The 8,538-nt window shown below is 35.3% G+C and overlaps 1 long non-coding RNA gene across 1 annotated transcript; it reads right to left on the minus strand.

The window, feature by feature from the left end:
* Positions 1-2,950: 2,950 nt before the first annotated feature.
* On the minus strand, positions 2,951-3,843 carry LOC134203991 (uncharacterized). The gene is made up of 3 exons (XR_009977746.1): positions 3,715-3,843; positions 3,551-3,656; positions 2,951-3,158 (listed from the first exon to the last, which is right to left on the minus strand). It is a non-coding gene; the product is annotated as an uncharacterized LOC134203991 (long non-coding RNA).
* Between the last annotated feature and the right edge of the window lie 4,695 nt (positions 3,844-8,538).

The following is an 8,538-nucleotide window of genomic DNA, read 5'->3' on the forward strand; positions in this document are numbered from 1 at the left end:
CAAGTTGCAAAAAGATGATTTTTTCAGCACGAGTTGTACGTTTATCCAACGGGGCTTGCCGAGTTGGATAAATACTACGAGTGCTGAAAAAATCGAGTTTTGCAACGAGTTGCAATGACGAAAAATGGGCTTTAATATGATAAATCTATACCAAAATTGTACAATCGAATTTACTCCACATGATCATTCATGCGAATAAATTATGTTGCGGCAGAGAACAATAAGATTCCATCTTATCTGCCAAACTGCATAGCTTGAAAAGCTATGAAGCGATGGATGCAATTGCCTTTGAGAAATTGTGATGTTATGTCTAACAGACCATTTCACTTATTACGCTACGCTGAGATTACGCTATTAAAACACTCACCCAAACTAATTCAGCTAAATGTAGTCATGTAACTACTGTCCCAATGTAGGTTTTCTTCATACCACTCAAATGAGTGCTATGATGAATATTATGCAACCCATTTGAGTTGCATAATAGTCATTAAAGCACCCATTCTGTTGGTATGGAAAAGTAGGCCGTTTTATCACTCAAATGACAACTGTAAACCAATTATTATGATCAGGAATTGCAAAAAATTATTTATGCAATTTCCGATCATAATACCTGGTTTACAGCTCGTTTTCCAGTGATAAAACAGCCTACTTTTCCATATCAACGAAATGGGTGCTTTAGTGACAATTGTGCAACTCACATGAGTTGCATAAAATCCATTTTAGCACTCATTTGGGTGCTATAATGAAAAATCAACATCAGAGCAGTAGTACATGACTTCTTCTTCTTCTTCTTATTGCCATTACATCCCCACACTGAGACAGAGCCGCCTCGCAGCTTGGTGTTCATTATGCACTTCCATAGTTATTAACTGCGAGGTTTCTTTCTAAAGCCAAGTTACCATTTTTGCATTCGTATATCATGAGGCTAACACAATGATACTTATATGCCCTGGGAAGTCGAGACAATTTCCAATCCGAAAATTACCTAGACCGGCACCGGGAATCGAACTCAGTCACCATCAGCATGGTCTTGCTTTGTAGCCGCGCGTGACTACATGACTACATGACTACATTTTATTAAATTAGCTTAGAACTTAGGTAAGTGTTCAAATAGTTCCAATAGCGTCGCGTAATAAATTAAATAGTTTGAATTTTCCAAATTAAAGTTCATCTATCGCTTCAAGTCTTGTTAAGCTATGCAAGGCAAGCCTCGTTGGATAAACGTACAACTCGTGCTAAAAAAATCATCTTTATGCAACTAGCTGTACAAACTACAATTAATGTTTTGGTTCCAAACTCTGAGTCCAGTTTAATAATATAACTTCTCAGAAAATGAGAACCAAAGTGTAGAACAATGTTTATTAAAATATTCTCTGGAAATTATTTTTTGCAGACTAATTTAAAACATTTACATGTTATACGGCAAATTTTCCTAATTAAATTGGATACCAACATCATTGCTGAATGTGTACCATTTAATTGTCAATGCCTTCTGCGAATGAATGAAAATAATTATTTTTAATCAAATTTCTGTATTCAGTTGATCAGTATTGTAGTAGATTTTTTTTGTTTTGCTAAGGAATCAGAACTGTTATGGTATAACCCTGTTTTAATGTACTTGTCGTTTAGTACCAACCACAACTTAACATATGATCAGTCATATGCCATGACTCATTCCCATCCCGGAATGATGTGGATTACAGTGTTGATCCGATTTTGTCACTCCCCGATTTTGTCTACCCTCGATTTAATCACATTTTCGACCGGATTTTATCACGTCCCGATTTTATCACGTCCAGATTTTATCACGTTTTCGACCCGATTTTGTCACCCCAAAAAAATGTGTCATTCTTTTTATTTTCGTTAATAATACCACAAACAACATTGATTTTCATGAAATAACTTTCGCCTGTAGTTTATTCGTATACGAACGACTTCTAAGTACCTGGGAAATATTCTGTAAGCAATTTCGACAATAAATAATGGTTACCCGGATAAAAATTTACAATAACTTGAATGACATAACCCATTGAAATACAATAGATTGTGTGGTAAACAATACAAACAATTGTACGCTTATTGTAAAATGTTCTCGGTTGTAAAAGATCTTTATTGTACTTACATTAACATAACAATATATTTAAATGTTACCAATACATTCTATTATATTTTTATTGTTCGCTTATGTTTGGTATTGCACAACCAAAAACTATACAAATTATGAAAGTATTCGGTTTGGATGATCTGGAAATTCGTCTAATCTAATTGAATTAATATAATTTTGGAATATTTTATGGATTTATTATATTGCTGGCATAACAATTGAAAACAATAAAATTACAATAGCTTTGCTTATTAAATGAATAAAAATGTTATACCGAATCTCAAGTAATATATTTTCATATTGCAGGTCTGGCAATGTTATGCAATAAAAATTGGAATTCAAAAAAATTAAGGAACACCCGAATAGAATGGTATTATACGACTATTTTTCTAGCTATCATTTTTTGAGTATTGAAAATTAAAGAAGAATTGTTTATGGAATCATTCGAAATACCGTACGTTAATCATACAATGTATGATATTTACGATAGGCTTTATGATATTCTGATTTTGGATGATACATTGAATGGGTTGTTGAGTATCGTTACCATTCAAAACATCAACTTTTTTCATATATTTTTGCGAAGACATTTTACCATGAATCATTAGCTTATCTTCATTTTTTGTTTCTAGTGATTATTCGGGTTATGATTATATTCAACAAAAACTTTAAATTGTTTGATTTTTCCTAAAGATTCTGCATTTGATTTGAATTAAACGCTGTACGATAATCGTTCAATTGTATGATTATTGCATTATAATATGTATAATATGATTTCCCATAATACCATACAGGTAATGTTCTCATTCGGGTTTTCATTTCATAAAATAAGCCAACACAAGAAAGTTAGTATTATATATTTTATATTGCCTTTTAGCATTTTCTTCTTCTTATTTTCCAAGAACGATTGGAAGAATGTTCTCTATTGTTAGCTTCATTTGTTTTTTGCTGTTCTTATTCGACATCGACACAAATAAATGAAAACAAAAAAAATCGAAGGTAAAGATTCGATTTAAGATCATGTTATGTAGCGATGTTCATTCAACAGTTTTGCCTGCGAATTATACAAAAAAGATTAATTTATTTAGTGGTGATGGTTCCTTTCTTACGAACTGCGATTTATAAGTGTCAGGGTGCGCTATAATCCGTAAGACACAAGATAGGGATTTGATATATTTGGAATAGCGCTGGAATTTCGGATAAAACATAAATGGCAAATAACAGCAACCCAATAGTTGAACGCTGGTTGAAAGTTTATTACAATTGGTCGTGACGCAATACGGGATCATCGGATACATTGTGCTGAAGGCTTAGTATATCTACCAGAGTTCCGGCATCCTGACACGGTCTGTTGTGATACCGTTCAGCTATTGGGTCAACGTTAGGTCTTAATACTTTACTCTTCGCACACCACATACATTAAAGAAGGTCCGAGAAAATTCTTACCTTCACAGGCATATCCTCGCAGTTCAGCTGAATCCGCTGCAAGATCCGCTAGCGCAGTGCCATAAAACCATTTTACCACCAACCAACCACCAACCAGCGAATGTTTCTAGAAATAATTAAAAATAGATTTACTTCCCGATTTGATATAATGAAGTTTTACTTACATGCATATTAATCTTTTCAAATTATCCGATTTTTATTTTCTTTCGTTGTTTCACTTTCACTCTTTGTATTACCGCCGACTTTAAGGAAAAAAAATATTACCAGTATTGGCTCAAGTCGAGCAACTGCCGCTGACAGAAATGTATCTATTGCACTAAAAATAAAACAAACCTCAACCCTGCAGTCGTGTGTAAAAAACAACCCAGATCATATCATTAATGATACTTTTACTACAGATTATTTTTCATTTCTCATTCTAGTAATCATTATTGCAACATGTATAATCCGACAATCCGACAATAATTTTGTATGATCGTCGGTAAATGTATTAATCATATGATTTCACATGTATCATACAGTTAATGATGATGGAACATGGAATAGAAAACGTATAATTTTAACCTTTCAGCCTACGATTTATTTCTATGCGGGCACAAACTTTTGATTATCATTTTACTCGGAGAATGGCTGGATTCATTTTAGCGTGTACAGTTTTGTTTATAATTAGTGAAGAGATGAAAATAATGAAACTGTATGGTGCAGAAAGCAGTCTTTTTCATTACAGTTTCTGGTGCTGGGCAACGGTAGATCACTATGGCTTCTGTACCGTGGTAAGTATCTAAAGTGTTGGAGCGCGTTAGAGCATCATTACTGGGCCTGAGCGCGAGTATTTTGATCACACTCGCCGTGCTGTCATTTTAGATTAGTCAAACTTTTTCGCATCGGTTACTATTTTCGGTTATCACTTTGGTGGCTGCATTCCATACCGGTGACGTTTGACATTTGATAGTTCATCAAATAGCAGCGGTGTTATCGCGCTGCCAAATTTGGTCACCTAGCACGTTTAATAGCGACCGGTAAAGTGTTAAGTAATGATACTGGGCTGGCAAACGGCTTATACTCACCACCGGTAATCGTAATCTTATACTACAAAAGTTCAATGTACATAATGGACGCAGTGGTTCATCCCGAACAAAAATTAAATAAAAAAAATTTCGTCATAATACTTGATGACATACCTAGTAACATGTATCCTTGTTCCTTTACAGAAATGAAGCTTATGATGAAATACTGATGCTTGGCCAATCTCACCAACGGGATATAATAAGAAATGATGCAGGTATTTTTTCTTTTTTCTCGACGTACTTTTCTAATAAAACTAAAATTCTTTTATAATTTACATTTTCACAGGTTTATAACTACATGTATTCTCATTAACTTTTCAAAAGGACCTAAGTAACATTTTTTTCATGATTTAATTTGAATAGCGCAATCAACAGAACAACACGAATGCTATTGATTGCACTATTCAAATTAAATCATGAAAAATGTTACTTAGGTCCTTTGAAAAGTTAAGCGAGTATTGTCCATCCGGAACAAAGTTAGTGCGCTTTTTATACCGAAGCTGGATTTTTTTTACAGATACAGGCAACTTACCCAACTTCGGAAATAGTGCGCTGGATTTGCCTAAAGATGCGCTAAGCAACGCATCAATAAGTTTGACAAATAAAACTTTGGAAAAAAAGTTCGGTTCGGAAGTCCCGACAACAAAGCGAGGTAAAATGAGTGAAAATGAAGTTTAAAATGATTTAAAATTAAATTGAAAATAAAATAATTTGTGAAACAAATAATTGTATTGTATTTTTATTGTAATGTTGGAGTATAATGTATTCTAAATCCTGTTGTATTTCTATTATAAAACAATAGAAACAGTAATTGAAAACATTTAAAACACAATGTTTTCTATTATTTTATCGCTCGGAATCATCCCATTGAAGAACCGTAAAATCAATTGTTTTGCTCAAAATTTTGTATGGAAAATTTTCGATTTTTTTATTGTAAAGATACATAACAACCCCCCTTTTTTATTGTAAAAGTCCCATTTACCATTCGTTTTATCGTGGAAAACCATTATTTCTCATGTGATTTTATTGTCAAAATTCCATTATATTCAATGGTAAAAACTATGTTTTAAATGGTGTTGTAACAATAAAATTTATGATATTTTAATGATATGTTTTATCCGGGTACCGTTCACGCATTTGGCCTTTCCAAGGCATAAAATGATTCATCTTTGTGGAATTAATTTAAAAAAATGAAAATATTTTTTTCCAATTTTGTCACATACCCTGTTTTATCACCCCAAAATTCCCCAGGGAGGGTGATAAAATCGGGATATTACTGTATTAACCCAATCACTTTCCCAGGGTTATTTTTATTATTCTTCATCCACCACCGCTGCCCTCGCAGCGTCAGCCATCATCGGTGTCTAGCCGTGAGCTCCGAGCGATGCGATGGGCGATTGCATCGATCGTAACCGACACCACTGCATCCGACCATCATCATGCATAGAATGGCAAAAAATGCGCCCTCTTCTTTCACGCACACTCGCAGACCCACCGGGAGCTCTCCTACTGGCGACTGCATGCTGTGTAGGTGCGAGAAAAAATGCGCGAGCATAAAGCACGTCAGTACGCGCTGCTGTCACAAACTGTAATGACTCGCACACGGAAGGCACTGCTTCTTTTATGCACAAATAAAATCTTGCGGTGGATCCGATGGCACGTGGCAGTGCATTCTGATGTCCGTGTTAGGAATGCACGAGATTGATTATATATGAAATTTTTATTGGCCTTGACAAAAATTGAAATTTTCAATAGCTTATCGTTAACAATCTTGTGTTTCAATGAAGTTGGAAAATTGCTGGAGAGTGTCGGAGCCGATTGATGTATAAATCCTAAAAATCCATCGAAAGATAAAGGCGCTAGTAACGTTCGAAATCTTCCCCTTGCAGCGTAACGCTCTCGATTTCCAAAAATCTAAATGACACCCAGTATAGTAAAGAAAGACGTAAGTCCTACGTCAAAAGACCCATTATTCGATCTCGAGGCGGATTCAGCGATAATCCTTCAACGATTGATTTCTCGGCAGCTTTCAAAAGGTAACTGTTTCACAATCAACTTCGGTTAACACGGGTAAGTATTCATTATACTGGTTGACAGTGTAAGGGTCGATACCCACGCAGCGTTTTTTCAGCGTCACGTGAATGCAGCGTGAAAATAACTCAGTAGTGTTTGGACGCGATGACGCTGCGTTACCGCTTTTTCCCAATGCACGCTTGCGTCCTTTTAACGCCGCTTGCACGCAGCGTTAAAAAGACGCTACGTAGGCATCGAGCCCAATAGTATTCGTGGTGTTCAAATACCGCATTTACTGTTTACGATCTAAAAATGGTTTTTTAACTTACAACTGCTATCATACTTGTACAACAATTTAATTACCAGATCAAATGGCATTTAATTTGGTCCTATGAAATTGATGCACTAATAGGCTAAGACGGTATAATGCGCCACACCTAGCCAAAACGCCCCACCTTGATTTCTAGAAAACTATAACTAACTTAGTCATAAGACGATGAGTTTGTACCATCCGACCAGTTTGTACCATTTGTCTTATGACAAGTGAAGACATTCCACTAAAAAGCTCAAAATACTTTTCTCAATTAAATAAGGTTAAAACTCAGTTGGCACCTTTAAATATTAGTAAGGTCATCATACTATGTGAATATGGAAGTATTTTTGTATTGAATAAGAGCAAAATGCAAAAAGTTACAGATGTAACTTTCAATGTTTGTTTGCTCAACATTATGGAGCGACGCTGGTTTACTTGCCATAAAACTTGTAAAGTAGCACTCAGTTGGGCAACAAAATAACTTTCCTCAGTGGTAAAAATAATATAAAATTGCTTCCATCATCAAAAACGTTGCGTTTTTTTGAAAATATGTTTTACTGGTCAAACCGCCCCAGGGTAGGCAAGACGATATGCCCTTACCTACTGTAAACAAGCGCTGCGTACCCAATAGCAATTGCTTCCGAATGATATGGAAACTATCGAATTGTGATTCAAACTTTTTCAAATGGACTGTTTTTTATGTCAAGCACAAATAAGAACGTGTAATCTTTTGTTATGAGGCAGATAAAATACTAATGCACCTCGTTGTATTGGTAAACATTGAGGTGGAGCGTTTTGCCCAGTAACTTTTGAAATCCAATTTTTCATGACTTTTTAAAAGCTTCATTACATGTTCTCTGTAATATTTTCTTATGACAACTCACAGGCAATGCATGTACGGCTTCTTGGACTACCAAATAACACAAAGATTGAGCTCGAGCTTGATTGACTGCCCGTAGTTGCTACTCCATTATGACCAGATTCTTGCACAGAGAACCAACAGATGTTTGCTTTGGACTAGCACACTACCAAATAACACAAAGATTACATAAAAAAGTTATAAGTTATTTAAATATTTCCTTAAGTAGGGGCATATTATAACGTCTTATTCTACAGAAATGCACCATGCTTCTCCATGTGCTCGTATGTTTCTATGATGATAACTATTTTTGATAACGCTATCTACCCCGCCCTGCGAGGGTCATATTCTTCTGAGAACCAAATAACTTCAACTTCGAACCTCCCTCTGCATACTGTGTGCCTAAATAATCTCGGAGTTTTCTTAATCAATCAACTGGCTCCATCCACCAGTTTTTCATTACCAAATGTCTGGTTTCGTGAACTACAAATGCGACACATGGCAGGGACGGGAATGGTTGACATTTCTTTTTATCATTCGTTCTGTCACGCAGTCAAAGAAAATTAAAACCACGGCAGCCACGACCAAGCAGACGACAGTCAGCACATGATTTTATTATTTTCTCTCCCCACAATTAATGTTTCTGTACGCTCATTTCACGACGTATGACCGTTTTTGGTGGTAAATGATTATTTTATTACTCCCTGATCATTTTAGAGGCTAGAACTGACGAATT

This window comes from Armigeres subalbatus, unplaced genomic scaffold (genome assembly GCF_024139115.2).
Source record: "Armigeres subalbatus isolate Guangzhou_Male unplaced genomic scaffold, GZ_Asu_2 Contig316, whole genome shotgun sequence".
Lineage (NCBI taxonomy): Eukaryota > Metazoa > Arthropoda > Insecta > Diptera > Culicidae > Armigeres > Armigeres subalbatus.